This window comes from Gavialis gangeticus, unplaced genomic scaffold, assembly GCF_001723915.1.
Source record: "Gavialis gangeticus isolate Ggan-Ray unplaced genomic scaffold, GavGan_comp1, whole genome shotgun sequence".
Classification (NCBI taxonomy): domain Eukaryota; kingdom Metazoa; phylum Chordata; order Crocodylia; family Gavialidae; genus Gavialis; species Gavialis gangeticus.
The window spans coordinates 10,122,267-10,128,308 of NW_017729028.1; the positions used below are offsets into that span (position 1 = coordinate 10,122,267).

The 6,042-nt window shown below is 41.0% G+C and overlaps 1 protein-coding gene across 2 annotated transcripts in view; it reads right to left on the minus strand.

The window, feature by feature from the left end:
* The window catches only part of ROCK2 (Rho associated coiled-coil containing protein kinase 2), a 213,445-nt gene extending 207,409 nt beyond the window's left edge, over positions 1–6,036 (minus strand). Inside the window, exon 1 of one of the 2 annotated variants that reach the window (XM_019520753.1) lies at positions 5,935–6,036. The gene's annotated coding sequence lies outside the window, so the exon portion shown is untranslated. The remainder of the gene's footprint in view (positions 1–5,934) is intronic. The other variant, XM_019520752.1, reaches the window with a different exon arrangement.
* Positions 6,037–6,042: the final 6 nt, after the last annotated feature.

Genomic DNA, 6,042 nt, shown 5'->3' on the forward strand with positions numbered 1-6,042 from the left:
AAAAAAAAAAAAAAAAAAAAAAAAAAAAAAAAAATCACCAAATAGCACCTCCACACAGGCATCTCTGTGCAGACTGAATAGTGGCCAGTGCCACAGTTTAGGTAAGTTTATTTACATAGCAGAGCTAATCAATACAATACTCAAAACAGTAAAAGCAGCTTTTACCTCCACAAGAGTAGGATTTCCTGCATTGCTAATCGTGGAACTGAACTGCTGTTAGCAATGCAGGGAATTTTTGTTTTAAGTTTTCTTAGTGTAGGAAAGGTCTGTCACACAGCTCATCTGATGGAGGAACGAAGCACTACATTCAGTGTTTTGTTTACATAGCTAGAAACTAATTAAAAAGCCTTATACCCAGCAAAGGTTGTAAAAATAAACAAAGTACTCTTATTCTTAAATAGGTTGCATACCACTGAAAAAAAAATCTATTACCAAATATATATTTATGTTGTAAAAGCTTAAACAAAGTTTAGTGTCCACATGAATTAGGAGTTTAAACTTAATCCAAGATTTTTCATCTTTAGTGTGCAGGCTATGTCTTCAGACAATCATTTACATCCTTAAAATTCAAGGACAGCTTCCTCATATGAGCGATATAATCACGTTTCATTTCTGCAGATTGTGTTAATAAGTTAGCAGCTAACATTTAAAATGTGAAGAAGCATTTAATAATTTATTTTATGAATATATATTTCCACTTTCCATTTGGTGGGAGGGAGGTCAAGCATAAGTAAAAGAGCTCTGAATTTATGTTAATCTATATTTTAAAGTGAAAATCATCTGTTATTTCACAAAATTATACAGCTTGTTTTTCTTTCTTTTCTTAAACTTTAAACCATTTCAAATGCTGAATAGCGAAGGGATTCTAAGGCCCAAAATGAAGAAGCCAATCTATTTAGGCATAATCCTGCACCCACATAAAGACCCTCCAAGTCAGTGGGGCTGCACAGGAGTCCACTTGCATATTTCCATTTGCAAGAATGAGACTGAAGTGAGCAAGTCTTCCCTGCCCAGGGCAGAGGGTCAGACTCGATGATCGACTGAGGTCCCTTCCGACCCTGAAAATCTATTAAATCTATGAAGTCAAAGTACAGTTTTCTAAAATACAAGATGTGTTTTCATACTGCACTGGATCAAAAAATAATATTCCAGAACTTGCACAGTTGCCACAAAAGGAATGCTTATGTTCCCAGTGGCTTGAGAAATTTGCCTTTAAGACTACAGCAAAAGTCTGCCAACACCACCACTTTCAGACTCATCATCTTCAGGTATTTAACAGAGCTTCCAAAATTATTATTTTTGTTAAAGAAAGATGGAACAGATTTGGGATCAAAAGAAACAAGATTTAAGAAATGCAACACTATATCTAATTAGTTCTCTGCACTTTTACCAAAAACTGCATTCTCGATATGAGGGGAACACAGGATCATTTGGTCTCCCCACTATCTTATTGCATCTCTTCAAATGAAAATCTGCCAGCTACTAAAAGTTGAATTCTTGCCAGTGTTTGATGGTGTAACTAGCAAGTGGACTAGTGTTACTCATTTGGAATTCAGTAGCGGAAAAAAAAGAATAGCAATAGGGCAGCTTTTCTAATGAAAGAAAAAATGGGAATGGTTTACTTCTGCAAAGTCATCCATCTAAGCAGACCCTGGTGACTACAAGAAGCCCCCATGCCAATAGGGCTCAACTCAATGATCTGCTAAGGCAGGTCAGCTTTCAGGACTGGGGCCCAAATTAGCACAATTGGAATAAAGCTGATATCTATTCCGTTGATGAGATTGCTGCAGATAGACATAGCTAGCATACTTTCCTCTTACCTACTCCAGTGTGTGTGTGTTTCATATCCCACAAGCTTCTGCTTGATATTGGACACAGATTTGAAGTTTTACCAGAAGTATATGTTTTCTTTGTTCATTCTACCATTCACTGCAGTTTAACTTAAAAATGTATAAGCCAACTTTACTATCAAAGATAAATACATTTTAATTAAAATTAAGCGAGCCATTTTAACTCCTTAAATACTGCAGAGATGCATGTACCAAGAGATTAACTACTATTATTTCCTTTTAACTTCTTCTTTGCCTCAAACCCATCTAAAGCACATGCTTAAGTCCATATTGTGCTGCTGAGGTTTAAATGTCTCAAAACCTGGAGACACTCTAACACGATGAAATTATACAGCCAAAGTGAAGAGAACGGCCAGCCTGCATTGCCCTAGCTATCCCTGAGCCTTAGAACATGGTGTTAGCCAACACCTATCAGAGCACCTTTAAGTCAACACAAAAACTTATTCAAGTGTTGCAGGGATAAGCTACATAGCTGGCCAGGCTGGGCCTGGAGGGATCAGGAACTGGAACAGAAGGTAAAGGGAGGAGGAGCCAACTTTGGGGAGAACACACATTTGAGACACTACCAAGGTCCAAAAAGTAGCTAGCAATGGGGGAGCAGTTTTCTAAATAAGGCTTCCTAAGGATTCTTACATGACTTGATGCCATCCAACATTTTCATTGATGATACAAAAAATGTGCAATTTTACATAAATGTGCACTTTATAATCATATTTATAAGTGATTTTATAAATTATATAAAATCATTGTTAATAAAATTTGTGGGGAACACAAATATTGTTAGAATGGAAAATGATAGGGATATGGCAGATATACAGAGTAATCTTGATCATTTGATCAGCTGGGTGCATTCAAACAAAATTCATTGTTCCCGGATGTATAACAAGATGTATTGCAAAGAATGCAGGCCACACCTACAGCACAAGAGACTATATAATGGAAAACAATGGATTTATGGGTCATAGTAGGCAAGCTATTGAACATGAGTATCCCATGTCTTTTTTCCAACATCACTACAAATTTAACAATCTAATAAATCGAAGGCAATACAGTAGAAGGTGGGAAGCGATTTTATCTCTGCACATGGTACTGCTGAGACTATACAGTATTCCTGTATTATAGTTCTGATTTCACATTCATGGGAATAAAGCACTTTTTTTTAAGCACAGTAAAAGTAGTTAACCACCGGGGAAAACTATCAAGAGAAGTACTGGATTCTCCATTTCTTGATGTATTTAAATGAAGACTGAATATTTTGCTCCTTTAGACATACAAATTATTTGGCTCAATACAGGGATTCTAGGTAAAAAATTAGGGGTCCGTGCTACACAGGAGGTCAGACTAGATCAGCAGTTCTCAGCCTTTTCACCGACTCAAGGTACCCCTTGGAAAATGCCAGCTCCTAGTTTTCACTGGGTTTTTCGGCTACAGAAAAAAGATAGCACAATTCTGCTGCAAATAAATCAGAAAGACCACAACAGGACAGAATGATCTGGGGGCGGGGGGTGTTGGTTAATACTGGGAGTTCCTATTTGAAATCGCTAAGTTTACCTTGCAAATCATGCATAGGTTTTTGCACACCTAACAGGGCTAATAAAACATAGCTCTCCACAGCACCCTTAAAAAGATTACATGGCACCCTATGCACCCAATGCATCATAGCACCCTCACTGAGAATCACTGGACTAGATTATCCAACCACCTCGTCACATAAAAAGACAGAAAACAGAAAGAAAAAAGAAAATCAAGGCATTTGTTTTGGAACTCCTCTGACTCTACTTGTGTTCCACTTCAGACAATACAGATTCATCCATTTAGAAGAATGATTCTCAACCAGGGTGCCCAGGGCTGACAACACAAGATTCTCTGAAGGGTATCATGAATTGTGAAGAAATATGCAAGGCAAGAGGAAATAAGCATTCCCCACACCCCCAGTGCCCAGACCCTCTGCAAGGAGGTAAGTATTGTACTAAACAAGTTATTTCTTTTTAAATCGGTTGCTGCTCTAGTCACAAAAGTTATGAGTGGTGTGTTGAGGCTAACGGTTGATTTAGAAGCTATCAAACAGATACCTAGAGCAAGACTGGGTTTTTTACCTCCGTTTTTCATTTCTTTTAAATTTCAGCATATGTTGCAGATTAACACGATTACTTTTCTCTCTTTATGGCTTACCAAAAATAACACACACACACACAAAATGCAGAACAGCAGCTGTTTTATGACTTATTAGAAGTACAGTGCAAGGAAGTAAATTCCACTTTGAATACCTTTCTATATTTTAAGCTCTAAACTCTTCCTACTCAGACAGTAATTGGCTACATTATTTTTGGTGGATGAACTAATAACATTCTTAATGTAATTAGCCTTTTTAAGACTGCCAGTGTATTTCCACCTCCATTGGAAATATATTTCTTTTTATTACAATTTGACCTAAAAGTGACCTATTTATAAAGAAATTTACTTCACAACTTGCATTTCATGTTTCTGTGCTCCAAAAGTCAAGCTTTGAGAAAAATAAATATGGACACACAATGACACTTTTAACCATATCGGTTTCACAAAGCCACAATATCAAAACACAGGAGTAAAGATATTTGGAGAAAAATTTCTACAACAACTGAAAAAAAAATTACTAAACAACTTTCATAAACAACTGAAAAAATATAATAAATGCATTAGTTTCATAACAAAGGAAACATATGGTTTCAAAATTTACACACTAGTAATCTGCCTCAATAATTACATAAAGGGATTCAACTGCCTTACACTGTTGTAAGCTGACAAATACATGAATTTTTTTTGGTCAGGCAGACACTGGTCTTAATTTTGCATTAAATATCTTTTCTTCAGGATAACATTAAAAGCTTCATTTTTACTACCTCTACCCATCCAGACCCCAAAAGTCTGTACTAACAGGCTGAAAGTGTGAAAAAAAAAAAATCAGTCAGGGTTAAGTATTAACCTGATGAATTTTTCAGATCTGCTGTACTATTTTTAACTGCTCTTTCTGGCCATAGGTCAAAGTTTTCCTAACAAAATACCAAAGTGAAAATGCTGGGAGTGAAGCCCAGAGGCGCTCTCTTTGCTTTGGCCAAAGCTAGACCCCACCAGAGGCCACAGTGCCCTACAGCACCCTTTCCCACTCCCTCTGCCAAGCATCCTGGGCATCAGGAAACCTCAGTGCCCATGACAGGAATGGCATAATGATCAAACCATGACAAGAACTTCATGCCAGTTACAGGAGATCCCTGTAACCACCCCCCAGCACACATGCACGATTCAGTCAGTTCCTGTACTTCAGCCAAAGGGGACTGAGTCATTTTTGTAACGACTCCGACGGCCTCTCAGGGTAACGAACAGTTTGAAACCCGGAGGAAAAAAAATTCCAATGCTCCCCCAGGGCAGCAGGGCCACTCTGAACCGGAGCAGCATCCCCAACAGAGAAGACTCCCCCAAACTTGCCCAACGCTTCCCCCAGTGGCCCGCCTAAGGGGGTTTGCGGTCCCGCCCGGATCCCATGATTCACCGGGCGCATCCAAAGGCCTGACAGAGAAGCCTCCCAGCTCAAGAAAAGTGATGTGACACCCTTTTTCAAGCCAGGACATCTTCCCTCCTTCTTCCCATTTCCCACAGAGGAAAACCTTCACTCAGCCCACCCACACAGGAACAAACCTACCCACCAGCATCCCTGAGACGCGTGCGCGTCCCTCACCCATGCCGTTTCTCCATCCCACACAGCATGTGCCCACCTGGGAGCAGAGACCAGCCGGGCTTCACCCCCCTGGCTTGCCAGGAGGCGCCCACAGGATGGAGGGAAAGGAGAAGGGGAGGCAGCAGGGAGGATTTGTTTCCTAGTCCTCGACTAAGCTCCAAGTCAACCCCTGATCCCAGCAGGAGCCAAGGATAAAGCCCAGAGCCGGGGGACGCTGCCAAGCAGCAGCAGCTCTGCCCCAAATCCAGTTGCAGGCGCTTCCCCGAGGCAGCCAGGCCCCGACCACAACGATGGCTCCCAGCCCCCCGGGGCTCCCAAACCCGGCGGGGGAGGAAGGCGTGGAGGGAGCCCTTTGTGCCCGCCCGCGCTTACCAGCAGGCTCTCCACGTTGACCGGCGAGCGCGGGTCGCGGATGAGGGACTCGAGCTGGCGCTGCCGGCCCTCCGCCGTCCCCTCACCGCCCGCCACCGCCGACATCTT